The sequence below is a fragment of the Giraffa tippelskirchi genome, chromosome 4 (genome assembly GCF_054371585.1).
Source record: "Giraffa tippelskirchi isolate mGirTip1 chromosome 4, T2T-mGirTip1v1.2.pri, whole genome shotgun sequence".
Lineage (NCBI taxonomy): Eukaryota > Metazoa > Chordata > Mammalia > Artiodactyla > Giraffidae > Giraffa > Giraffa tippelskirchi.
In genome coordinates, this window is record NC_137278.1 from 105,354,037 (window position 1) to 105,381,840 (window position 27,804).

The 27,804-nt window shown below is 38.4% G+C and overlaps 1 long non-coding RNA gene across 1 annotated transcript; it reads left to right on the forward strand.

Moving 5' to 3' along the window:
• The first annotated feature begins 2,161 nt into the window (after window positions 1-2,161).
• LOC145503760 (uncharacterized) lies at window positions 2,162-27,591 on the forward strand. Its single transcript, XR_014051730.1, has 5 exons — window positions 2,162-2,192; window positions 2,291-2,376; window positions 2,903-3,094; window positions 3,632-3,712; window positions 26,556-27,591. It is a non-coding gene; the product is annotated as an uncharacterized LOC145503760 (long non-coding RNA).
• The last annotated feature ends 213 nt before the right edge of the window (window positions 27,592-27,804 follow it).

Below are 27,804 nucleotides of genomic sequence, written 5' to 3' on the forward strand. Positions count from 1 at the left end.
TAGGTTAGGTCAGTCTCCTTCGCTCATCCCTGTCAGGCAGATAGCATAGTTTTCCCAAGCATGCCAGGATTTTAAAACAGATGTAGAAAATTGCAATCAAATATAAAACCATAAACGTCACTTTTTTGTCCAATTCAAAGCCTGAATTCAGGCTCTGCAGATTAACATCAGGTAAGAAGTTCTGCTTCACCGTTCTTCTTGATACACCTCTTTTCCACCTGTTTTTCTCCTCTGGCATCTAGAAGGCTGTACTTTGTATACTGAATTTGATTAATTATGGACATATAACAACTTTGTAGAGCACAGACTAAATTAGAAAATTTCAGATTGCATCTTATGCAAAAAGGATAAGCTTTATTTTGTGAAATTTTAATTCTCTTCCTCTCTCTCTCTCTTTCTCTTAGGGTACACACGACTGTGTGTGTGTGTGTGTGTGTGTGTGTGTGTGTGCGCGCGTGCGCGCATCTATACGGAATTGCCATGTAAAGCATATTTCATAGCATAGGTTATGATCAAAAAAATTTTCCTGTTATTGGACCATTGGTGCTACCAGTTAATACCTCCTGTTCTTGGAACATCAACTTTGTTTTCTCCTGGGGTGTGTCTGGTCTCTTCAGAGATGTCTCATGGAACACTGCTCAATTGGTTCTTTGAATGACATACTCTCTTGTCAATCTCTTACCGTCCTGGCTCCTGCCTTCCAAGGCTGCATCTCTTCACCATAACAGGGAGCCCTCTCCAGTGGGTTTTTCCCAGTCTCACTAGGTTGGTTAGACATAGTCACTGCTGCCCGGCCAGCAGGGAAAGGCAGACTGCTCCCACTGCAGTCCTTTCCATCCGGTCTCCCACCCCAGACTGCTCTGAATGGAAGCCAAGTTCCAACCTCTTTGGTGCCCAAACTGCAAAGACTCAAGTTAGACTCTTGGAAGAATTCTGTCATACTCTGTCCCAGCACTGGAGAGTTTATGAGGTTCAAAAACTCAGTAATTTTCCATTTGGAAAGTGATGTCACAGTGTCTCCTGCTGATTGTCAAACTTTACCTCTTTGATGTTTCTTATGGGGTACCTACTGACTTGGCTGCTGAGCTGGGAAGCATTAGAAGAGAGAGAAAAATCTCATAGCTGTTATTAAAACAAATAAGTTCCTTCAAAGGATCCTCTGAGTCTTATTTCTGTTCAGCAAATGTTTTAGGAACTCTTGCATAGATTGAAGGTAGAATTGGCTGGAATCACAAGATTAGATATGGCTACCTATTTTCAGGTTCTGTGGAGATTTATTTAGTACCTCTGAGAAGATGATGAAGGAATTATTGATTATCAATGGTTCTAAATTTTGTGGCCTCAGTAAAACTATGAGACAATAAGAAAAGTATCCTTCATAATATTAATGAATTTAACATTATACTTTTGAATTATTATCTTTTCACTGAATCTTCTTTCTAGGACTCCTCTACTGTGTTGATGACAAAGATCCTCTGGTAGCACTGGTAGCACTAGTGGTAAAGAATCCGCCTGCCATTGCAGGAGACATAAGAGACGTGGGTTTGATTCCTATGTTGGGAAGATCTCCTGGAGGAGGGTATGGCAACCCACTCTAGTATTCTTGCTTGGAGAATCCCATGAACAGAGGAGTCTGGTCGGTTATGGCTCATAGGGTCGCAAAAAGTTGGACACGACTGAAGCAACTTAGCACATATGCACACACACAGCTCCCCTTAAATAATAGGAAAATATATCTATAGTGACTCTTGATTACTCTAAATGTGAGCACTTAATTTACATTGTGTCTATGAGTGCATTTTCTACGATTTTTCTTTAAAACATGAACTTAGAAAATGTGTCTGTAAATCAGTTTCCCTGAAATGAGTGAGAATGTAAGATTTTTATAAAAACAGGACTTGTGAGTGGTGACTGCTGGGCAATGGGCAATGGCTCCACAACGGTGCCCTGATGACCTTCACATGTTTGTACCACCTTGTATTCAAATTAATGCTTGACCCTCAGCTAATCCGAGCTTGACAGATTCCTTGTGATTCTCCCAGGTTAAGAGAGCATGGGAGGCCTGAAAGGAGCTGATCCATGGCCATCTCCCTCTGACTCTATCTTCCTCCTGGGAGGTTGTTATGAGACAGTTTCTCATCCTCTCCCTGTTTCTGATGGGGTGTGGCACCCCTGGAACAGAGCAGCAGGATGTAAGAATACTTAATAGTATCAATAATTTAGAATTGGCTCTTTAACAAGGGTATAACCACGAGGTACACTGCAGTCATTTTGGCCCCTTTCATTCCAGGGTTCTGTGTTTTGCTGTGTTTGCTATATGGTACAAAAATCCTGGGGAGCTGGAACATTTGGCTTATTCTCCTTTTCACTGTCCATGTAAGTATCAAACTGAATCAAAAACTGGCTACTTGAATCTTTACCTGTCAAATCAGTCAGACATTCACCTTGGCCTTGATCTGCCTTAGGTGTGCTTGAGAGTTATGCCTCTTCCCCACTCTTCACTGATATGGAAATATCAGTCTTCAATAAAAGAGACAAAACAGACAGAGAGATTATGAGTCCAGACAGCTGCATCCCAGACCTTACTATGTCTTATTTGTTCAACCCTTCCTGGATTCAACATATGATTAGTGTTGGATTTCTGTTTCTCAAAGTCAAGTAAGTCTTGACTGATGGACGTGAGATTCTCTCTTCAGCTCTGGTATCCTGATACCAGCAGTTCTCAAAATGGTTTGGTTTAACGATATTAGATTATAAGTTTGCATTCTGTTCCATCAGACTCCCCTGTGACTCCATTCCCCCCGTTCCTACCGCAGAATATGTGCCATGTTAGTCAAGGAGGGGCCTGTCACATCTATTTCTGGGGAATTGTTGTGGACAGTGATGGACCTATTACTTTTAGGTCTGATCTCAGATGCTACTTCCAGCAGGATGTGGAGTCCTGGCTTCCAACTCAGAACAAGTGAATCAGTTCACTGGAAATGGAGAAAGACAAATGCAAATGAAAAATGCAAGCCTTAATTCTCCCTTGTGCAAAAAAGGGAAGAGATTGCCTTCAACTGTCTTTCCTTAAAGCATTTACTTTAGAAAACTGGTAAGTTTTTGCTTCCTTTCTTAGAAACATATGTAGACTTTTAAATAGCTAAATAAGACTTTTACGAGTCTTACCTCCCAGGAACTGGTCTTTCTCCAGGGCCTGGAACCATGTCTTTGAAATGTAAACATCCAGGGAGATAGATTCTTTCAGTCTCATGGGGAGGGTAAAGCACAACTTCCAAGGACTCCTTGTTCAAAAGTGCAAAATCACCTCCTGTTATATAGATAGGAGAATTTCTTTCTTTCTTTTCTTTTCTTCTTTTTATAAAGCCAATTAGCTAATAGAGATATTTATCCCAACTACCAGGTAAATTAGGATAACTATGTGTGACAAATGGTGCTACCAAAGTCCTCTTGCAGACTAGTTTCTTATCTTAACATGTATGTAAAAAGTTATATCTGCTCATTTATATAGATGGGTGATACCTCTTTCTGTCTTTGCAATCTCTTAGAGGATTATATGAGATGAGCATTATACTCTGGTTTAAAGCTTATTTAATAACAAACTTGTTTTCTTTCTCTACCATGTTTGTAGAGAGACTTTCTGAGTTAGAAGAGGATTTTGGTTTTTACCTATATTTTTCCAACAATGCTGTCTAAACAGTTAATTTTACAGGTATGTTTTTATGTATCCCTGATTAAAAACAATGCTCATGTGTCTTGTACAGGAATGGATGAGTTTCCATAACTTCTAGGACCTGGCAGCAATAACCCTAAAGTGTATATATTTTTACCTCTAGATTAGGTGAGAAAACTCAGAGAGTGTATTAGCATAATTAATGAAGGCTGCTGTGTCCATCCTACTCCCTAAAGCTAGTAGCCTACACATTAATCATAAGAGTTTATTTCTTTCAGTTTCTTTAAATCTGAAGTGTATCAGGAGTCTGTCCAGAGCAGATTTTTTTCCAAGAAGAGACTCTGAGATGTAAGCTCCTGCCATAGTGAGGCTGGACCTGTTCGGTCTGCATTTCCTAAGAAGAGAGAGGAAGCTGGCTTGCCCTTGGAAATTGGAAAAGATGCATCTGATGTATGCTCATGATTTATTGGCATCTTGACCCTAACCTAACTGCAAAAGTGGTTGGGAAAGAAAATCTGTGTAGCCAGGATGAGGAAGTGGCATTTGTGAGGGTCTAACTTGTTTTTACCACCTCAAGGAAGCAAGAATGTTCGTTTGGAAACTCTAGTAAGGCAATAGGCATGCTTTAATATTCCTGAGAACAGAACTCAGTACAGAATCGTGTAGGAAAGACTCAAGGGGTAAAAGCAAACCATTTGTCAATGATGAAAAGAATGATGCCATTGTTGTAGAGATTCTGTCAGCTGTTAGATTTACTAGTTCCCTGACTTGCTCATTTTCTAAGCTTGGGTGAAGCCCATGAAAGCAGCAATGAACTATGGTTCTGAGTGAGTAATCTTGCCAGTAGCAAATAATCTCCTTTATCTAGGAAAATAATGTTCTCTATGTTGCTGTATATGTCACTATGTGATTGTGTCAGTACTCTGTAAACATAACTCCTGAGTACATTATGGGACCATGAGAGAGGCAGGATTAGGTAACAGACTGGGTCAAGGTGTTATTTTAGACTAGACAGAGAGAAAGATCGCACACCAGCTGTATTCTCCCTGAAGGGAATAGAGAAAGACTGTATTTCTTTACCAAGTTTTCTAGTGTCAATCAACTTGAGCCCGTACTTCCCCCAGTAATTGTGATTTGCTTTGATTCTGAAAATAAAAGCCATCTATTAAGACATCTGAGGCAAATACTTAATGATCGTCATTTGTGAGCCTTGGGGACATGGCCTTAAAACACCAGGTGGTGAAACTCCCACCCCCCCCCCATCTTGTTCTGAGTCACTGGTGCTAATTATACAGAACTTGAGATCAAGTTCTGAAAAGCTGAGTATGGGAATCAGGAATAGAAAGTGGATAACTAATAAAAATAACACAACAGATTAGAGCATATCTGTTTCCTTCTTCCTATGAGCTTACTTCAAAACTATTGTCAAAGAATAGTTTGACATTTTGAAATGAAGGCTATGGTATTTCAAATGGGTGAATGGATAAATGTAATGGATTTCACTGATCACAGTGGTCTTTCAATAATATCAGATAAAGAGTTGTTAATTGCTCAATATTAACTTTTTCCTTATTTCCAAATAATACAGGTTAATTGTAAAAACTTAACAAATACAGTTAAACAAAAGTAATGTAATCATTATCCATAATTTCATCCCAGATGTAGCCAGTTTTTTATTAAGATATAATTGATTTTGAAAATATAGAACTGTGTAAGTTTAAGATATATAATGTGTTAATTTGATACATTTATATATTATGATATGATTACCATGTTAACATTAGTGAACACGTAATTATCATTTCTCTTTTGTAGTAAGAACAAGTAAGATCTAGTCTCTTAACAAATGTGAAGTTTATAATACAGTATAGTTGACTGTCATGCTGTGCTGTGCATTACATATCCAGAACTTATTTATTAGTTGCAAGTTTGTACCCTGAAAAACATCTTCCCAATTCTCCCATTCCTGAGTAAGCATCATTCTACTTTCTGTTTCTATAAGTTTGGCTGTTTCAGAAGCCACATGTAAATGACATCATATGGTATTTGTCTTTCTCCAACTTATCTCACTTGGTGCAATACCCTCAAGCTCCATTCATGCTATTGCCAATGACAGGATCCTTCTCTGATGGAGGCTTAGGTTGTTTCCATATCTTGACTATGTGCTTATACATGGGAGTGCAAATATCTTCTTGATATCCTCTTTTCATTTCTTTTGGTTTTGTTGTTGTTCAGTCACTAAGTCATGTCCAACTCTTTTTCACCCCATGGACACCAGGTTTCCCTGTCCATCACCATCTCCCAGAGTTTGCCCAAACTCGTGTCCATTGAGTTGGTGATACCATCCAACCATCTCATCCCCTTCTCCTCCTGCCCTCAATCTTTCACAGCATCAGGGTCTTTTCCAATGAGTCAGCTCTTGGCATCAGGTGGCCAAAGTATTGCAGTTTTAACTTCAGCGTCAGTTCTTCCATTGAATATTCAGGACTCATTTCCTTTAGGATGGACTCGTTGGATCTCCTTGCAGTCCAAGGGACTCTCAAGAGTCTTCTTCAATACCACAGTTCAAAAATAATTAGTTCAAATATAATTATATTTTTAATTTTTTGAAGAACCTCCACATTATTTTTCATAGTGACTGAAACAATTTACATTCCCACAAAAAATACACAAGCATTCCTTTCTCTCCACATCCTCACCAATATGTGTTATCTCTAGTCTTCTGGATCATGGCCATTCTATCAAGTGTGAGGTGATATCTCTTTGTAGTTTTGACTTGCATTTTCCTGATGATAAGTGATGTTGAGACCTTTTCATGTAACCCTTAGCCATTTGGATGCCTTCTTTGGAAAAAAGTTATTCATTTTCTTTTCCCATTTTTAAATTAGATTTTTTTTTTTTCCGTTGAGTTAATGAGCTTTTTATACAGTTTGGATATTAACCCCTTATATAACAAAGGGTTTGCAAATATTTTCTCCCTTTCAGTAGATTTCCTTTTCATTTTGTTAATTTAATATTTTTTAACTATATAGAAGGTTTTAGGGTTGATATAATCCCACTTAAGGGCTTTCTTGGTGGCTCAGCCGTAGAGAACCCACTTGGCAAGACAGGAGATGCAGGCTCTGTCCCTAAGTTGGGAAGATCCCCTAGAGATGGAAATGGCACCCTCTCTAGTATTCTTCCGCAGGAAATCCCATGGACAGAGGAGCCTGGCAGGCCACAGTCCATGGGGCCCAAAAGAGTCAGACATGACTTAGCAACTAAACAACAACAAATCCAACCTAAAGCAGTGTGTCTATTCTCATATATATTTTTTAATTCTGTATATCTCTTTCAACAGAAGTGCATTATACTACACATTCTGATTTTTGAAACACAATTTTAAACTTAAAATTTTTTTGAAAATTTTTCTTTAGTTAATCTTCTATGATGTCTTTGACAATTTAATTACAGGTACTGATATTATTATTTTCTCTGCCTAAAATTCTTTTTCCTGTTTTTTTTTTGGTGCCTATCTCTTTTTATGTTATGAATTTCTCAGCAAATGTCAACATGTTTATACTTTGACTATCCAGTCATTCTGTCACATCACTCTTTGACTTTTCTGTATGCTAATTTATCAGAGTCTGATGTCTTCCTTCCTTCCTTTTTAATTTTTTCTCTTTTTCCTTCATTCTTCCTTCCTTGCTTATTTTCTGTATCCCCTTTCCCTAACTAAAATGCAAGATCCTTTCTTATTACCAAAATATCTTCCTGTAAGTCATGTTAACATTCATGTCATTCTGGTTTTCTGCTTCTTCTTTGGTGTTTGATTTCTAGAGAAATGTGTGCATGTATGCTAAGTCCTTCAGTCGTGTCTGACAGTACGATCCTATGGACCATAGCCCACCAGACTCCTCTGTCCAGAGATTCCCCAGGAAAGAACACTGGAGTGGGTTGCCTGCCCTCCTCCAAGGGGTCTTCCCAGCCCAGGGATTGAATCCTCATCTCTTATGTCTCCTGCATTGGCAGGCGGGTTCTTTACTGCTACCGCCACCTGGGAAGCTGAGAGATTTCCCTTACATTTGCACAAATGTAGTTGTGTATTTAGAAAAAAACAAACAAACATATTTAGTTATACCTGCAAACATATTAGTTATACCTGCAATTTTTATATACTTTATATCAGTAAGGATTTGAGAGGAAGAAGGGGAGTTTATGACCTATAATATTATCAGAAGTTGAAAATTATCCTTGGTTGTTTTCTAAATGCTATAAAATATGTTTGGACAAATTCTTGTTATCAGTTCAGTTCAGTTCAGTCCCTCAGTCATGTCTGACTCTTTACAACCCCATAAACTGCAGCACGTGAGGCCTCCCTGTGCATCACTAACTTACTAAGTCCACCCAAACCCATGTCCATGGAGTCAATGATGCCACGCAGCCATCTCATCCTCTGTTGTCCCCCTCTCCTCCTGCCCTCAATCTTTCCCAGCATCAGGGTCTTTTCCAATGAGTCAGCTCTTCGCATCAGGTGGCCTAAGTACTGGAGTTTTAGCTTCAACATCAGTCCTTCCAATGAACACCCAGGATTGATCTCCTTTAGGATGGACTGGTTGGATCTCCTTGCAGTCCAAGGGACTCTCAAGAGTCTTCTCCAACAACACAGTTTAAAAGCACCAATTCTTCAGCGCTCAGCTTTCCTTATCGTCCAACTCTCACATCCATATATGACTACTGGGAAAACCATAGCCTTGACTAGACGGACCTTTGTTGGCAAAGTAATGTCTCTGCTTTTTAATATGCTATCTAGGTTGGTCATAACCTTCCTTCCAAGGAGTAAGTGTCTTTTAATTTCATGGCTGCAGTCACCATCTGCAGTGATTTTGGAGCCCCAAAAAATAAAGTCTGACACTGTTTCCACTGTTTCCCCATCTATTTCCCATGGAGTGATGGGACCAGATGCTATGATATTAGTTTTCTGAATGTTGAGCTTTAAGCCAACTTTTTCACTCTCCTCTTTCACTTTCATCAAGAGGCTCTTTAGTTCTTCTTCACTTTCTGCAATAAGGGTGACGCCATCTGCATATCTGAGGTTATTGATATTTCTCCCAGCAATCTTGATTCCAGCTTGTGCTTCCTCCAGCCCAGTGTTTCTCATGATGTACTCTGAATAGAAGTTAAATAAGCAGGGTGACAATATACAGCCTTGACGTACTCCTTTTCCTATTTGGAACCAGTCTGTTGTTCCATGTCCAGTTCTAACTGTTACTTCCTGACCTGCATACATATTTCTCAAGAGACAGGTCAGGTGGTCTGGTATTCCCATCTCTTTCAGAATTTTCCACAGTTTATTGTGATCCACACAGTAAAAATACTTAGGCTCTACTAAGTTTTACAGACTTATGTTATATTATAATATAATTTAGAGAGCAAGCTTTATAAGACTCTATTCTATTTTTACATTACTGCCTGAGATAGAGTTAATTTTCCATGGTTTTCTACAGATTGTATTTCAAAAGTTAAATAGAAGTTAAGAAAATGTACACACACTCCAGAAATTGCTGTTAGGTTGTCTAATGCTTTGCGATAGATTAAATTTCTCTGTGAATCATTAAATGAAACATTTAATACAGGAAGACATGTGCTTTTCTTAAAAACCTGAATATTTAATGTTTTCTTATGACATTACTGAAGAATAACAAGGTTTTTGTTGTTGTTGGGAAAACAATTTTGGGATTAAGTAATGAAAAATATATTAAGAAATCTTGATTTTAGAAATAAATAATTTAATATCTGGATAGTATATTTTGGAGAAGCAACTTCACCTTCAGTTCAGTTCAGTTCAGTCACTCAGTCGTGTCCGACTCTTTGTGACCCCATGAATTGCAGCACGCCAGGCCTCCTTGTCTATCACCAACCACCGGAGTTTACCCAAACCCGTGTCCATCGAGTCAATGATGCCATCCAACCATCTCATCCTACATTGTCCCCTTCTCCTCCTGCCACCAATCCTACCCAGCATTAGGGTCTTTTCCAAGGAGTCAACTCTTCACATGAGGTGGCCAAAGTATTGGAGTTTCAGCTTCAATATCAGTCCTTCCAATGAACACCCAGGATTGATCTCCTTTAGGATGGATAGATTGGATCTCCTTGCAGTCCAAGGGACTCTCCAGAGTCTTCTCCAACACCACAGTTCAAAAGCATCATTTCTGCGGTGCTCAGCTTTCTTCACCATCCAACTCTCACATCCATACGTGACTACTGGAAAAACCATAGCCTTGACTAGACTGACTTTTGTTGGCAAAGTAATGTCTCTGCTTTTAAATATACTATCTAGATTGGCCAAAACCTTCCTTCCAAGGAGTAAGCGTCTTTTAATTTCATGGCTGCAATCACCATCAGCAGTGATTTTGGAGCCCAAAAAAATAAAGTCTGACACTGTTTCCACTGTTTCCCCATCTATTTCCCATGAAGTGGTGGGACCAGATGCCATGATCTTAGTTTTCTGAACGTTGAGCTTTAAGCCAACTTTTTCACTCTCCTCTTTTACTTTCATCAAGAGGCTCTTTAGTTCTTCACTTTCTGCCATAAGGGTGGTGTCATCTGCATATCTGAGGTTATTGATATTTTTCCCGGCAATCTTGATTCCAGCTTGTGTTTCTTCCAGCCCAATGTTTCTCATGATGTACTCTGCATATAAGTTAAATAAGCAGGGTGACAATATCCAGCCTTGACGTACTCATTTTCCTATTTGGAACCAGTCTGTTGTTCCATGTCCATTTCTAACTGTTGCTTCCTGACCTGCATACAGGTTTCTCAAGAGACAAGTCAGATGGTCTGGTATTCCCATCTCTTTCAGAATTTTCCACAGCTTATTGTGATCCACACAGTCAAAGGCTTTGGCATAGTCAATAAAGCAGAAATGGATGTTTTTCTGGAACTCTCTTGCTTTTTTAATGATCCAGCGGATATTGGCGATTTGATCTCTGGTTCCTCTGCCTTTTCTAAAACCAGCTTGAACATCTGGAAGCTCACGGTTCACGTATTGCTGAAGCCTGGCTTGGAGAATTTGAGCATTACTTTAACAGCATGTGAGATGAGTGCAATTGTGTGGTAGTTTGAGCATTCTTTGGCATTGCGTTTCTTTGGGATTGGAATGAAAACTGACCTTTTCCAGTCCTGTGGCCACTGCTGAGTTTTCCAGATTTGCTGGCATATCGAGTGCAGCACTTTCACAGCATCATCTTTCAGGATTTGAAATAGCTGAACTGGAATTCCATCACTTCCACCAGCTTTGTTCGTAGTGATGCTTTCTGAAGCCCACTTGACTTCACATTCCAGGATGTCTGGCTCTAGGTGAGTGATCACACCATTGTGATTATCTGGGTCGTGAAGATCTTTTTTGTACAGTTCTTCTGTGTATTCTTGCCACCTCTTCTTAATATTTTCTGCTTCTGTTAGGTCCATACCATTTCTGTCATTTATCGAGCCTATCTTTGCATGAAATATTCCTTTGGTATCTCTAATTTTCTTCAAGAGATCTCTAGTCTTTCCCTAGTCTTTCTGTTGTTTTCCTCTATTTCTTTAATTTTCTCATTTAATTTAATTTAATTTTCTCATTTGAAAAATGATGACGATGAATAAGATATTCATCAGCATGGTTGACAAATCACAGTGACTATGTTTTCTGTGATCAAATGTATTCAAGATCCCTTGTGGCTTCCTCATGACCTAACTCTGATGACTCTGCCATACATTATCCATTATATAATGTTTCTATACCCTTGAAAGGGCATGTGAGTTTGAACCTTTAGCCATTTTTATTAGTTTCTGTTGGTGTCTACAAATTTCCTCATTTCACAGTTCTCTTGATTGACAACGTGTTTGAAAATATGTCTAGAGAAACTTTATTTTCATGAGAACAGAAAAAATAAGACTATAAGTTTCTAAGTTATTCTAAGTATAAGTTTCTAAGTTATTCTGGCTAATCTAAAAGACAGCCTTACAGGAAGGAGGTATTTATTCCTCACTCCTGTGCTTACTCAAGTAATTATTTGCAAAATGATGTATTATATATACTGATATACTAGAGAGTGTATTGATACATTAGAAAAAATCAACAAGAGAGCTCTTTAAAATTCAGGACTCCAGACTTTTTACATATCTTCATAGTTCAAAATAAACATGTTTTGGCTGCTCTTTAAGGGCAATAAATTCCCAGGAAAGTTTTAGTACCTTATATGCTACCTAAACAGAAAGCTAATATTGCTATTTTTATTTATTTAACTGATTTGAGCAAGATAAAAACACATGAATACCCCTTGTCAATGGTTTACCCAGCCTGTTCCTGAATTACCACCATAAAAATGAGGTGCAAGTCCGAAGGACTGAGGAGGGGAGCACAGTCTCCCCAGCTATGTTCTCCATCATTTCACTCAAAAGACGATCTAAGAAATCCTCTCACATAAGCAAATTGGTATGCTTGCCATGTAAGTGCAGCTCTGACACATTCTTTAGGCCCCAAATGCCGAGGGAGTACAAGGCAGTAAAAGGCTGTCATGCACTCTGCTGTGCCTGACTTGGTGACCCCATGGACTGTAGCGTGCCAGGTTCTTCTGTCCATGGGTTTATAGCAGCAAGAATACTGGAGTGAGATGCCATTTCCTCCTCCACACGATCCTCCTGACCTAGGGAGTGAACCCATGTCTCCTGCACTGGCAGGTGGAGTCTTTACCACTGTGACACCCGGAAAGCCCAGAGTAAAAGGCTGGATTTCAGCAGTATTTTAATGCAGTTGGAGGACTATGGAGCCCCTAAACTTAGAAGATAAATAATACTGAAAAGAAATTATTCGGGATGATCTATGATTAATTACCCTCTCACTTAGTGGAGGTTCAAATGGCACTGAGTTCAGAGGAGGATGAGTTTCTCTCTTTGAAGATATTGGACAGGCCTCTTAGATATGAAGCACGGAGGGAGGGACCTTGAAGATGAGGAAGAAGGCTTTACCTTCTTAGGTGAAAGCCACCAGCTCTGTAGCAGATGGAATTGACAAGGACTTGCTATGGTTACATGAATTTATTCTCTGGGGAAATGAGAATCTATCATTTTTACTTCTCAGGTCTTGTAGTCTATGTTAATAATAATAATAATGGTGAGGAAAACAGTAAGCCCTATTGTTTGAGGATTTACTATGTTTTAGACACTGTGTTAAGTAGTGTATATGTAATCTCAGGGAGCCGCACATAAGATTAGTGTGAGGAAAAGGATGGCTAAAGTAAGAAGGCTTAGAACATGTACTTTGGTATCAAAGAATCCTAAGTTTTACTCATATCTCTTCCATTTAACCCCTATATGACTTTGGGAAAGTTACTTAATTTTCTGTTTCCTCACCTCTAAAATAAGGATAATGTTAACACGTACCTCATGGCATTAAGTTTAAGAGGGATAACGCATATGAAAGCACTTAGCCCAGTATAATGTCCTTACTTTTTATTGGCTATTGATATTTTAAAATAGCTATCCTTAGAAAGGATGAGGACATTAGGAGAAAAATAAATTGCCTAGTATTATACAACTAGCAAGGGAAGAATCAGAATGTGAAATTCAGTGTGTCTGATTCTAGAACTTATTCTCTCAAACACTATATTATTTTTATTCATTTATTTAATAAACATTTTTTGTGCTGATTACGTGCCATATTTAGGACCTTGAAAATTCAATGATGAGAAAATTAAAATTTCATTCTAATGGAGGTTACTGATAAAAGATCAAATTGTTACTAGATATTCAATTAAAACTGAAATAAGTACTCAGAAGGGAGGACATATAATTCCATAAGAGATAAAATAAACCAGCTTCATTTAGGCTGTGAGATTTAAAAGTATTTCCCCAGGAAAGGAAGATCAAAAGGGTAAGGCTAAAGATGACAACAAGGTCCAGATCACACAGAGCTTATAAAAGAAATGTGAAGAGCTTGCTCCTAAGGGCAATACAAAGTTGTTGAAGAGTTTTAAGAAAATGATCTGATCAAATTTGTTGTTGGAAAATTCACTGCTTAGAGAATGGTGGAAGGAGACCCAAAACCAACAAAGGAAAAGCAATTTGTAGGCTGAAAAATAATAGTAATGATAATAATAATAATTTTATATTTATTATGAATATCATCCAAGAAAAAAAGAAGAATGGCTTGGATAAGTGCTGATTGCAGAGGAGAGAGCAATATGGATGTATGGATGACTAACTTGGATGACTAACTTAAAGGATTTAATGATCAATTAAATATGGGAAGATCAGAGAAAGGAGATAATAGGAATGACTGTGAGGTTTCTGGCTTTGCCTCTAGAGGATAACTGTGCCATAGTCCATCAGTGGGAGAGAACCAAGGTTTTGAAGGAGAATAATGTGCTCAATCACAGGTATGAGGTGTTCAAAATGCTTATGATATCCAAGTGAAGATGCTGAGAAGGTGGTTGGATGTTTGATCCTGAGGAGAGGTCTAGCTGGAACTACAAAGATGCAAAATGAGAGTTGTCAGCCCTTGGATGGTGACTAGAGCTATGGATATGCATTTTTAGAGACAGAGTTAGAAGAAAAGATATGTCTTATTTTTTAGATTTGTTTTTTGATATGAGCCATTTTTAAGTTTTTATTGAATTTATTACAAATTTATTTCTGTTTCTGTTCTGGTTTTGGCCAAGATGCATGTGGAATCTTAGCTCCCTGATCAGGGATCAGGCCTGCACAGCTTGCATTGGAAGGCAAACCGCTGGACTACCACAGAAGTACCAATCCCTGAATCTTGAGAAATTGCAACATTAAATAGGAAGAACTAAAAGAATGAACATAAATGAGACTAAAAGAGAACAGAAAAAATGAGGGAGAACAGAAATATATTAATAATTGAGAAACCAAGAGAGGGTGATGTCATAGAAACCAAGAAGAGAAGGAAAATATCAGAGACAATAGAAATAATTGAGTGGTCTACAGATGAGGACAGAAAAATATTTATTGACTCCCATGATATTAATCTCACCATGAGTGAGATAGTTAATTTTCACTGTAGAAAAGACAAGGAAAGCCAGTTTGGAATAGACTGAAGAAGGATGAGCCAAAGTAAAGGAGATGAAACTATGAACAGTTCTTTCTAGAAGTTAGATGAAAGATAAAGAAGAGTATGGTGATAAGCTAGAGGCAAATAGGGGGTTGAAGCATGATTTGTGTAATTGTGTGCTAGAGAGAGGGATCCAGTTTCATAAATAGAGATTAGAAGTAATCATGAATATAAGCAACCTTGAAATACAACAGTGAATAGATCTCAAAGCCCCGGTGAAAGAGCTGTGATAGAGAGATGGCATTGCTTCTAGTGTAACAGGAGGGAAGAAAACATCATATGCCTACATTAGTAGGCTTGTAAATTTCATGTTCTGTAGGAGCAAACTGAGGGAATCCTTGTAAAATGGCTGAAATTTTCTGTTTACTATTGTTTCCCTAAAAATAAACTTGCTGCCTTTTAAGATTTACAATAAAGTTACTATTTCTTTTCTTTTCTTTTTTTTTTGGTTAGCATGTGTGCCTATAAATGACTAAAGCTACTGTCTGTGGTATTTAAACTGTGTTAATGATTGAGCAAAGTTAGCCTGAAGACTTAGGGTAAAAGTTTGCATGCTAAAATCAATAATAAAAGCTAGATCTAGGTTTGGTTTAATGGAAAGGATCAATGCTTTGTAAAAGAGCTTTTGAAAGTAGAAATTTTGCACTGGAAAAGCGAAGTTTATTTTTAGCAAAAAAATAATCTTTCCTCCCACCAGATTCTGCAACTCTGATACGATCCATCATAGACACAATTACACGTAGTCTTTCTTATTTTCTCCCCTTTTCTGTAATTATAGGAAAAATTGGAAATAGAGATTTCTACTGTGGCAATTCATTTATTTTCAGAAATATGTACTTGTTCATGAATTAAAAATTTTTCAACTATACCTTATGAAAATCTCTCCAAATCATTTGCAATAGTTCTAATTTATTCTTTTTTAATATTTCAGAGTGAGGTTTGTACCATAAATTATTCAGTTATCCCTCTATTGATGGTGATTTAAATTTTTGCTGATTTAAAAAAAAAAAATTTGCTTCTATGAACCAATACTGCTAGGATACACTTGTTATGAAACATTTTATACTAGTGTCATTTTATATGTATATAATGATTCTCAGGAAAGGAGTCTCCAAATTGTGTATACAATTTTTATTTTAATGGATTTTCTTAGGTTGCAAACCAACATGGTTGTAGCAATTAACACTTTTACCAGCAATACATCAGTATTCTTTTAAACTTGCATCCCTATGAAAGGTGGTGATAGTGGTCAAGAATCTGCCTGTCAGTGCAAAGGACATAAGAGACATAGGTTCGATCCTTGGACACAGAAATCCACTCCAGTATTCTTGCCTGGAGAATCCCATGGACAGAGGAGCCTGGGAGGCTACAGTCCATAGGGTCACAAAGAGTCAGACACAACTGAAATGACTTAGCACAGCACAGCACCCCACCAAATCAAGATGCAAATTTCTGGGAATTCCCTGGAAGTCAAGTGGTTAGGGTTTCCTGCTCTTACTGCTGCAGGCTTAGGTTTGATCCCAGGTCAGGAAATTAAAATCCCACAAACTTCACAGAGAGGCCAAAGAAAAAAATGCAAAGTTTCAAAGGAAATATTAGAAAGGTTATCATATCTAAGATTGACTAAAATAGATTTCAAAGAATGGAGACTAGTAAAAGACTTGTGAAAATTATTTCTTTGTATAAAGTTGAACTAAGAGATTCACCCCCAAAGTAAAGGGCTGGGAAGTCCTCTCCTCACTTTAGGTCAAAAGAGTGACATCATGAGAACTACTAGGAATAGAGTTTCCAGATAAAATAAAAAGCATTGAAGATAAAGTTGAATTACTATTGCAGATAAACAACACATGCCTTTAAGTAAAAAAAGTATGTCCAAAATAGTCCAAGGGACATACTTACACTAAAAATATCCATTGATTATCTGAAATGCAAATTTAATTGATGTCTGTAGTTTAATTTGCTAAATCTAACCACCCTAACTGCAAGAGCTTGATATCCTGAATTAACACAACACAACTGACCAGTGTCTCACACATGCCTGAGAAATCTAGCTGGTGAGAGAAGGGCCAGTGATCTCCTTAGGCTGGGATTAGCCTGTACCCATCATTTGTCTTGAGAGTCCCTTGGACTGTGAGGAGATCAAACCAGTCCATTCTAAAGGAAATCAGTCCTGAATATTCTTTGGAAGGACTGATGCTGAAGCTGAAACTCCAATACTTTGGCCACCTGATGCGAAAAACTGACTCCTTGGAAAAGACCCTGATGCTGGGAAATATTGAATGCAGGAGGAGAAGGGGACAACAAAGGATGAGATGGTTGGATGCCACCACCAAATCGGTGGACATGAATTTGAGTAAGCCCCAGGGGTTGGTGATCGACAGGGAAGCATGGCGTGCTGCAGTCCATGGGTTGCAGAATTGGACACGACTGATCAACTGAGCTGAACCGATCATTTGTCTGATCAAAGAATGAATACTTCCTCCCATTTCCCAGATGTAGGAGATGGGCAAGGAAGACCAGTGTGGGTCCTATGCAAACACATTCCTAAATACATGAACTGAACTCAGCAAATGAGAAGCCAGAGGTAGAGCCCCGATTTCTAAAAAATGAAAAGGAAGTAAATTAACATCAACATGTAGCATATCCGTGTGGGTCAAGAAATGGGGTATGAGGATAATGAACAAGATTTCCAAAGAACTCACAAAGGTAGCAAGCAGTGAGAAAGTTAACATTAAATCCACCTGACTGAAAGAGATTTTCTGCCTCTATACCCACTGCTCTATTTTTTTCATGTGTCTGAATGAAAAGTGTGACGATTCCATGGTTTCTGTATTATCCTTAGGTAATAAAAAAAATCCCATAATCACATTAAATAACTAAATGTCCTTTGTGTTAATAAAAATATTCATTTTCGAATAGGAATCAACATTCTAAACCTGAATTCAAACTGAAACTTTTCGCTCACATAACACCTAGAGATCACTGAAAGTAACATATAGGCAAACGAGTGGGATATAATTTTTATTCTCTGCTTCTACACTTCGTTCTTCCAGTTCCCCTCTTTGAATTTGGCAATCAAAGTTTCTGAACCTGCCCACATAGTGGCTGTATCAATTTATATTCCCACCAACAGTGCAGGAGTGTTCCCTTTTCTCCACACTCTCTCCAGAATTTATTGTTTGTAGACTTTCCAATGATGGCCATTTGACCAGTGTGAGGTGATATCTCATTGTGGTTTTGATTTGCATTTCTCTAATAATGAGTGATGTTGAGCATCTTTTCATGTGTTTGTTAGCCATCTGTATGTCTTTGGAGAAATGTCTGTTTAGGTCTTTTTCCCACTTTTTGATCAAGTTGTTTGTTTTTTTGAAATTGAGTTGTATGAGCTGCTTGTATATTTTGGAAATTAATCCTTTGTCAGTTGTTTCATTTGCTATTATTTCCTCCCATTCTGAGGGTTGTCTTTTCACCTTGCTTATAGTTTCCTTTGCTGTGCAAAAGCTTTTAAGTTTAATCAGGTCCCACTTGCTTATTTTGTTTTTATTTCCATTACTCTAGGAGGTGGGTCATAGAGGATTTTGCTTTGATTTATGTCATCGAGTGTTCTGCCCATGTTTTCCTCTAAGAGTTTTATAGTTTCTGGCCTTACATTTAGGCCTTTGATCCATTTTGAGTTTATCTTTGTGTGTGGTGTTAGGAGGTGTTCTAATTTCATTCTTTTACATGTAGCTGTCCAGTTTTCCCAGCATTTATTGAAGAGGCTGTCTTTGCCTCATTTTATATTCTTGCTTCCTTTGTCAAAAATAAAGTACTCATAGGTGCATGGATCTATTTCTGGGCTTTCTATCTTGTTCCATTGGTCTACGTTTCTGTTTTTGTGCCAGTACCATAGTGTCTTGATGACTATAGCTTTGTAGTATAACCTGAAGTCAGGAAGGTTGATTCCTCCAGCTCCATTTTTCTTACTCAAGACTGCTTTGGCTATTAGAAGTCTTTTGTGTTTCCATATGAATTGTGAATTTTTTTGTTCTAGTTCTGTGAAAAATGCCAGTGGTAATTTGATAGGTATTGCTTTGAATCTGTAGACTGCATTTGGTAGTATAGTCATTTTCACAATATTGATTGTTTCTGCCCAGGAATATGGAATATCTCTCCATCTGTTTATGTCACCATTGATTTCTTTCATTACTGTCTTATAATTTTCTGTGTACAGTTCTTTTGTTTCCTTAAGTAAGTTTATTCCTAGATATTTAATTCTTTTAGTTGCAATGGTGAATGGGATTGATTCTTTCATTTCTCTTCCTGATTTTTCATTGTTAGTATGTAGAAATGCAAGTGATTTCTCTGTGTTGATTTTGTATCCTGCAACTTTGCTAAATTCACTGACTAGTAATTTTGTGATGTTATCTTTAGGGTTTTCTATGTACAGTATCATGTCATCTGCAAACAGGGAGAGATTTACTTATTCTTTTATGATCTGTGATGCTTTTATTTATTTTTTTTTCCACTCTGATTTCTGTAGCTAGGACTTCTAGAACTATGTTGAATAATAGTGGTGAAAGTGGACACCCTTGTCTTGTTCCTGATCTTAGGGGGAATGTTGTCGGTTTTTCACCATTGAGAATGTTTGCTGTAGGCTTATCATATATGGCCTTTACTAAACTTACATGCAGAGTACATCATGAGAAACGCTGGGCTGGAAGAAATACAAGCTGGAATCAAGATTGCTGGGAGAAATATCAATAACCTCAGATATGCAGATGACACCACCCTTATGGCAAAAGGTGAAGAAGAACTAAAGAGCCTCTTGATGAAAGTGAAAGAGGAGAGTGAAAAAGTTGGCTTAAAGCTCAAAGTTCAGAAAACTAAGATTATGGCATCTGGACCCATCACTTCATGGGAAATAGATGGGGAAACAGTGGAAACAGTGTCAGACTTTATTTTTTGAGGGGGCTCCAAAATCACTGCTGATGGTGACTGCAGCCATGAAATTAAAAGACGCTTACTCCTTGGAAGGAAGGCTTTGGCCAACCTAAATAGCATATTGAAAAGCAGAGACATTACTCTGCCAACAAAGGTCTGTCTAGTCAAGGCTATGGTTTTTCCAGTGGTCATGTATGGATGTGAGAGTTGGACGGTGAAGAAAGCTGAAAGCCAAAGAATGATGCTTTTGAACTGTGGTGTTGGAGAAGACTCTTGAGAGTTCCTTGGACTGCAAGTATATCCAACCAGTCCATCCTAACGGAGATCAGTCCTGGGTGTTCATTGGAAGGACTGATGTTGAAGCTGAAACTCCAATACTTTGGCCACCTGATGCGAAGAGTTGACTCATTGGAAAAGACCCTGATGTTCCGAAGGATTAAGGGCAGGAGGAGAAGAGGACGACAGAGGATGAGATGGTTGGATGGCATCACCGACTCGATGGACATAAGTTTGGGTGGACTCTGGGTGTTGGTGATGGACAGGGAAGCCTGGCGTGCTGTGATTAATGGGGTCGCAAAGAGTCGGACACGACTGAGTGACTGAACTGAACTGAACTGATGTTGAGATAGGTTCTTTCTATGCCCATTGAAGAGTTTTAATCATAAATGGGTGCTGAATTTTGTCAAAGGCTTTTTCTGCATCTATTGAGATAATCATATGGTTTTTATCTTTCAGTTTGTTAATATGGTGTATCACATTGATTGATTTGCATATATTGAAGAATCCTTGGAGGGAATGTCCTGAAGATATCAATGAGATCCATCTCATCTAACGTATCATTTAAGACTTGTGTTTCCTTATTAATTTTCTGTTTTGATGATCTGTCTGTTGGTGTGAGTGGGGTGCTAAAATCTCCTACTATTATTGTGTTACTGTCAATTTCTCCTTTTATGTCTGTTAGTGTTTGTCTTATGTATTGAGATGCTCCTATGTTGGGTGCATAACAATCTACAATTGTTATGTCTTCCTCTTGGATTGATCCCTTGATCATTATGTAGTGTCCTTCCTTATCTCTTGTAATATTCTTTATTTTAAGGTCTATTTTGTCTGATATGAGGACTGTCACTCAAACTTTCTTTTGCTTTCCATTTGCATGAAATATATTTTTCCATCCTTTCATTTTCAGTCTATGAATCTTTAGGTCTGAAGTGGGTTTCTTGTTGACAGCATATATGGTGCTTGTTTTTGTATCTATTCAGCCAGCCTGTGTCTTTTGGTTGGAACATTTAATCCGTTTACATTTAAAGTAATTATTGATATATATGTTCCTATTGCCATTTTCTTAATTGTTTGGGGTTTGATTTTGTAGATGTTTTTCTTCTCTTGTATTTCTTGTCTATACAAATCTCTTTAAGATTTGTTGTAAAGTTAGTTTGGTGGTACTGAATTCTCTTAGCTTTTGCTTGTCTGAAAAGCTTTTTATTTCTCCATCACTTTTGCATGAGATCTTTGCTGGGTACAGTAATCTTGGTTGTAGATTTTCCCCTTTCAGTACTTGAAATATATCCTGACATTCCCTTCTGGCCTGCAGAGTTTCTGCTGAAAGATCAGCTGTTAAACATGTGGGGTTTCCCTTGTATGTTACGTGTTGCTTCTCTCTTGCTGCTTTTAACATTCTTTCTTTGTGTTTAGTCTCTGTTAGTTTGATTAGTATGTGTCTTGGCATGTTTCTCCTTGCGTTTATCCTGTATGGAAATCTTTGTGCCTCTTGGACTTAATTGACTATTTCCTTTTCCATGTTGGGGAAATTTTCAACTATAATCTCTTCAAAAATTTTCTCATACCCTTTCTTCTCTTCTTCTTTCAGGACCCCTATACTTCAAATGTTGGTGAGTTTGATATTGTCCCAGAGGTCTCTGAGACTATCCTCAATTCTTTTCATTCTTTTTACATATTCTGCTCCTCAGAAGTTATTTCCACCATTTTATCTTCCAGTTCACTGATTTGTTCTTCTGCTTCAGATGTTCTTCTATTGATTCCTTCTAGAGTATTTTTAATTTTAGCAATTGTGTTGTTTGTCTCTGTAAGTTTATTCTTTAAATCTTCTAGGTCTTGGTTAATTGTTTCTTGCATTTTCTTTATTTTGTTTTCAAGGTTTTTGATCATCTTTACTATCATCATTCTGAATTCTTTTTCAGGTAGTTTGCCTACTTCCTCTTCATTTATTTGGGCTTCTGCATTTCTAGTTTGTTCTTTCATTTGTGTAGTATTTCTCTGCCTTTTCATTAATTTTTTTTTTAATTTATTGTGTTTGAGGTCTCATTTACCCAGGCTTCAAGGTTGAATTCTTTCTTCCTTTTGGTTTCTGCCCTCCTAAGTTTGGTCCAGAGGTTTGTGTAAGCTTCATATAGGGTGATATTTGTGCTGGGTTTTTTTTTTGCTGTTGTTGTTTTTGTTTGTTTGTTTCTCCTTTGATGGGCAAGGCTGAGTGAGGTAGTAATCCTGTCTCCTGGTGATTGGGTTTGTATTTTTGTTTTGTTTGTTGTTTAAATGAGGGGTGTTGCACAGGGTGCTACAGGTGATTGGGTGATGCTGGGTCTTGTATTCAAGTGGTTTTCTTTGTGTGAGTTCTCACTGTTTTCATTATTTGATATTCCCTATAGCTAGTTATCTGGTAGTCTAGGGTCTTGGAGTCAGTGCTCCCACTCAAAGGCTCAGGGCTTGATCTCTGGTCAGGAAAGAAGATCCCACAAGTGGTTTGTTATGGCATTAAGTGAGATTAAAACAAATATCCCAAAATGAGAAACCAAAAATGAACCCCAGACAAATGGCAGTTACAAAATCAGGCAAATAATAATTAAAATAATAGAATATACACATATACATATATACCCATGAGCAAAGTCAAAACAGTACAACAAGAATAAAGTACAGTAGATTGACCCAGTGAACAAAGGGAATCAAAAATTTTGTTTACCAGTTAAGAACAAAACTAACAAAAGCACAAACTGGAAAGCAAAACTAAATGAAGGTGCTAAGTGAGGAATAAAGCAATGAAAACAAAACTAACATGTATGTTAAGAGGAAAGGAAAGAAAGAAAAGAAAGAAATAATTGATATGCAAAGTTAAATAGAGATAGATGAAGAAGATTTATATACATTAAAGATTACCTGCAAGGGGGAAATAACAGTAGGAAAGGCAAAGGAATAAATGTAGGAAAAAGTATAATTGGTTTAAAAAATTAAAAATATAAAAAAGAGAAAGGAAATACAAGGGAAAGAAAAAAAGGAAGAAGAAAGAAAAAAGGAAAACTCCACAGAACTGCAAAAGCCCAACGTAGAGGCAGAGGTTTATAACAACAATAAAAAATGTGACTGAGGAGAAAAAAAGAAAAAAGCTCAAAAGCTTAATTAGATTTCATAATGCCAATAAAATCGATGACTACAACTACAGAGGGGGAAAAAAGGACCAAAAAAAAAAAAAAAATAAGAAAGAAAGGAAAAAATCCATAGAATCTACAAAATAAGTCAAACCATAAGAATAACAAATGTTTTTCTTGAGTCACTGCTGTCAGAGTCCTTTCCCTCACTGGGAGTCACAGTCCACCTTACCTCCCTAAGATGCTCTCCAATGCTGTGCTGGTCTCTGGACCTGCTTTGGATACAGCTCAGGTTGTAATCTGGTCCTACTCCTGTGTGTTCTTGCCTCTAATGCCCACAGCTATCAGAACTAGTGCGTTTTCTTTTGTGGGAGCTCTCAATGTCCTTTTATATAGTCCATACACACAGAGTCTGCCTAGTTGATCATGTGGATATAATCTACAGCTTGTACAGCTGGTGGGAAGGTTTTGGGTCTTCTTCATTAGCCATACTGCCCCTGGGTTTCAACTGTGGTCTTATTTCCACCTCTGCATGTGGGTCGTCCACTGGGGTTTGCTCCTGAAGCTGCCCTGGAGGACTTGGGTTTGCCCCTGTGAAGGCCAGATGTGGAGGTGGTGCAGCTGCTTGGGTCGCAAGGGTTCTGGGAGCACCAAGTATTCAGGGGTTGGCAGCTAGGGCAGCAGGAAATATAGTGCTCTAGAAGGGCATGGCAACCAGTATTGGCTCCAGTATTGTTGCCTGGAGAACCCCTCTCTGACAGAGAAGCTTGGCAGGCCACAGTCTACAGGATCACAGGGTCGGACACGACTGAAGCGATCCTGTGCGCATAGACACAAAACTTTTTTTGCCCGTGGCAACTCTGCTCCAGTGAGAGCTGAGTGTGAAGGTGGTGCAGCTGCTTGGCTTGCGGGTACCCTGGGCAGCGCTAAGTGTGCAGGGACACAGAATGCCTCCGTGGCAGGAGTTATGGCCCTGTCAGACTCGGTTTTTCTAGCTATAGCCCTATCAGGGTCTTTATTCAAGCCCCTTTAGCTGGCGATCAGAAGGCCTCTTTGGCCAGTTTTTCTCTGTAGTTCCACCCATTCAGGCACTTAGAGGAGTTCCCCTGCCTGGGGCCCTTCTCTGTTGTTCAGTGTGTCAGGCACATAGAGGGGCACCTTGGCTGGGGTCCTGCTCTGTAGGTCAGTGTGTCTGGGGTTTGATGGGCCAGCCTCTATTGTTCTGCTGCTGATGCTGGTGTGTGGGGAGAGAGGCTATGGTGATAGCTCCACCCTCTACACGTGACTCAGCAGTATCGCCTTGCTTCCATGGCTGCCCGGCTCTCCTCCACAGGCATTTCCCACCACAGTCTCCTCTCTCACATCCCCTCAATCCGTCTCTGCAGTCAACAGCAGTCCTCGCCCTGGGAGTTCTCCACAATCCCTAAAATCCAGCTCCCAGCCACTGAGACTTCCAGGGGACCTGCATCCCTGTCCGGGGTATGTTTGGCTGTGGGAAGGACTGTCTGATTCTCATTCCATTTAGGCTGCCACTAATCAGCTGTTTCACTCTCAGCCTTAAATATTTCTCCTCTGACCCAGACAATTGCCCTGATGTGGGGATTGGACCCCTGCTTCAGTTCCCCCACCCACTGAGGACAGGTCCACTCCTACTAACACTCCTGTTTTCCCCCCTAGTTCCTTCATCCTACCGAGTTTTTCTATATATTCTTTTCCACTGATCATGTACTCTTGTCTGCTCTCAGCTGCTGTTCTGCATGCATTTCTGTGTCTCAAGGTGTATTTCTGATGTATCTATGGAGAGAGCCGTACTCCATGTCCACCTACTCTTCTGCCATCTTGTTCCTCCCTCAAGTTCTTGGAGTATTTTTAAAACAAATTAATTTTGGGGAGAAGAATGACAAAATAAGGTGATAAAATCTCAGGGGCTGGAGTAAGAGCCACAACCTTAAATGTGTCTGAATACTGATTTCTAGGAGCTCTGTGTAAACTTGTATTTAATTTTTAAATTTTTATAGTGGATCTTTCCAAATTGTCTGTAAGCCTTTCAAATGCAGCAGTTATCATATCTCTTTCTGAATTCCCACTACCAAGCACAGTGCCACCTGTGCAGAAGGTTAGATATCTATTTCAATTGATTAGTGTCTTCTGGTGGCCCTTGAAAGAGGAGATACAGTAGAGGGTCCAGATTATTGCAACAGATAAAGCTTCCCTAGTAGCTTAAATGGTAAACCACCTGCCTATGATACAGGAGACCTGGGTTCAATCGCTGGATCAGGAAGATCCCCTGGAGAAGGAAATGGCAACCTACTCTAGTATTCTTGCCTGGAGAATTCCATGGAAAGAGAAGTCCGGTGGGTACAGTCCATGGGGTCACAAAAAGTCAGACATGGCTGAATGAGTAAAACACACAAATGAATTCAGAAGAAAGGTTGAGCCCCCAGGATAGTTGAAGATCTTAGATAAAGGTCAGTCCAAGATGTAAGCTTTGAAGGAAGAATAGGCCTTGGGAGCTTTTACATCAAAAATAATTTTTAGGCAGAGTGTGGACTGAGAAAATGGAGATGTAACTATGTGTTTTGTATTCAGGAAATAAAAATGGATGGAGCTTAAACAAAATATTGAAGAAGTTTGAAATTTATATGGTAACTTTCAAAGGATTTGATAAAGGGAATGACTTGCACAAGGAAGATATAATTTTTTTTCTTCAGAAATTTTGAACTGGTAGAATACAAGAACAAGGGATTAGAAGCAGATGCAGCAATAGCTACTAAGAGAGTTTCAAGAACCCTGGAAGAAGTGGTTAATGATTTGGATACAGCAGTTATGTAAAAGAGAAGGAATTCATATGAGAAGCTCTACAACAAAGGAAGAAGAGACTAACAGATGGCAGAAGAGGGAGAAGGAAGGCTGGCAAGATGACTTGGAACCAAGTGGAAGTGAACCAGGGGAAGTGAAGAGTTTATTTGCATAAATAGGACAATTCACATGGTGCACTTAATAGAATAAAAACATAAATAAAATGTGTAGACTTAGAGATCCTTTCATACTTAATCCAAAATATTTTGCAAGTAAATTTGATATTATATCTATGAAAATTTTAAACTCTTCCAAATTAATTTTTTAAAATAAGAATACTTTTTTTTTTACTGTATAATTCCATTTATTATTTTTTTCCTTGTTGGTTATTTATTTTAAATACAGCAATGTTTACATGTCAATCCTAAACTCCCTAACTATCTAAAGTTAAATACTTTCCCTTTTGTTCTTTGTCCTTTCTTTTCCTTCTGTTCTTTTCTAATAATTCTGTTATTTTTAGTTCTCACTCAACAGGCAAAGGAATAACTTCAGTAACATAGATATTATATAAGAGGCTAGATTTTGCTGAAAATAATGTTTGTGATAGGTTGTATTAGTTAAATATTGATTCAAAGACTAATTAGTGACTTAAACATGACAGAAGATTTGCATCTCTGCTGCCTAGGATTGTACACAGTGGGATTTGGAAGCGGTGCTTTTACATCATCAGCAGAGATTCCATCCCTGGATCTAAGGTGACCACTCCAGTTGCGGCTACTTCCTAGGCCTAGGAAGGGTGAAGAGAGTAAGTGAAAGGTAAGTAGCTTCCTTTTAAGAATGTGACCTGAAAGTTGCTCGTATGCCATTGGTTAACACTTTGTCACATGGTTTGGGAAATTGTTGGGAGCCGTTCTGGATCTACTGGCGGATGACAAACTCACGGCACCACTCAAAAAGAAACTGCAAAGCGGTTTCTCTCCACGATTGGACCTTCACTCCTTCCTGTTTCTATGCCTTTGTTGTGGCTAGCTGTGTTTCTTTCCTTGTTGGCAGGATTTAAAGGGGATTCTGTAGTGATTTCACGAGAGCTTAGGAAAAAGAAAAATGATCCTCTGTCCCAAAGAAATATTCCCAAAATGATTAAACCTACTGAGGCCCCTGGCTGATGGGTCCCTAACATTCAGCCAGGGAATAAGGCCATGTTCATTTAAAAAACAAGCCCTAAGCCTATTGTGACCTGGCCTCATGAGGAGATTATTATTGATGACTGAAAACTTGGATCACGTATTAAGAAAAATTACAGAAACTAAGCCAATTGTCTTTTCTCATAAAGATTGGGATGCTAGAGATATTTGTGCCCCCCCAAACCTGAACACAGACAAAAGGAAATATGTGAATCATATTGCAGGTGGTTTCAGGGTAGACTGTAAAAGATTTGTTTTTGCCACAAATAGTCTTGTGATATGTGGGTAGCTGGTAAGCAGACCCCCACAGACAATGGCTGTACTATGAGAGACTCTTGATCTTAGATCCCGCTATAGTGCTTATTCCCTGAAGTAAGACGCTGTGTTCGCTGAAGTAGATAGAACAATACGATTTATGACATCATGGATCATGTTTTTAGTAAAATAAGAATAGGTTTTGGGGTAAAAATGTAACCGAAATGTAACAAAAGACCAGGGAAGAATTTTTACATCTTGGAATCAAGAGATAAATCATCTGAATAGGAAAATATTGCAAAAGAATCATTACAAAGGTTACTGACCTAAAACATGTGCTATATAAGTAGAAACTTAGAACAATAACAGAGATTCATCTCTAAACCTTCAAAAGACTCTGTGTCTTTCTTTCTTTCCTTCCTTTCTTTTCGCCGACGCCATTCATCCCTTGGGTACCCCTAGACCAACTAGAACAAGACTCCGGCAGGAAATGTT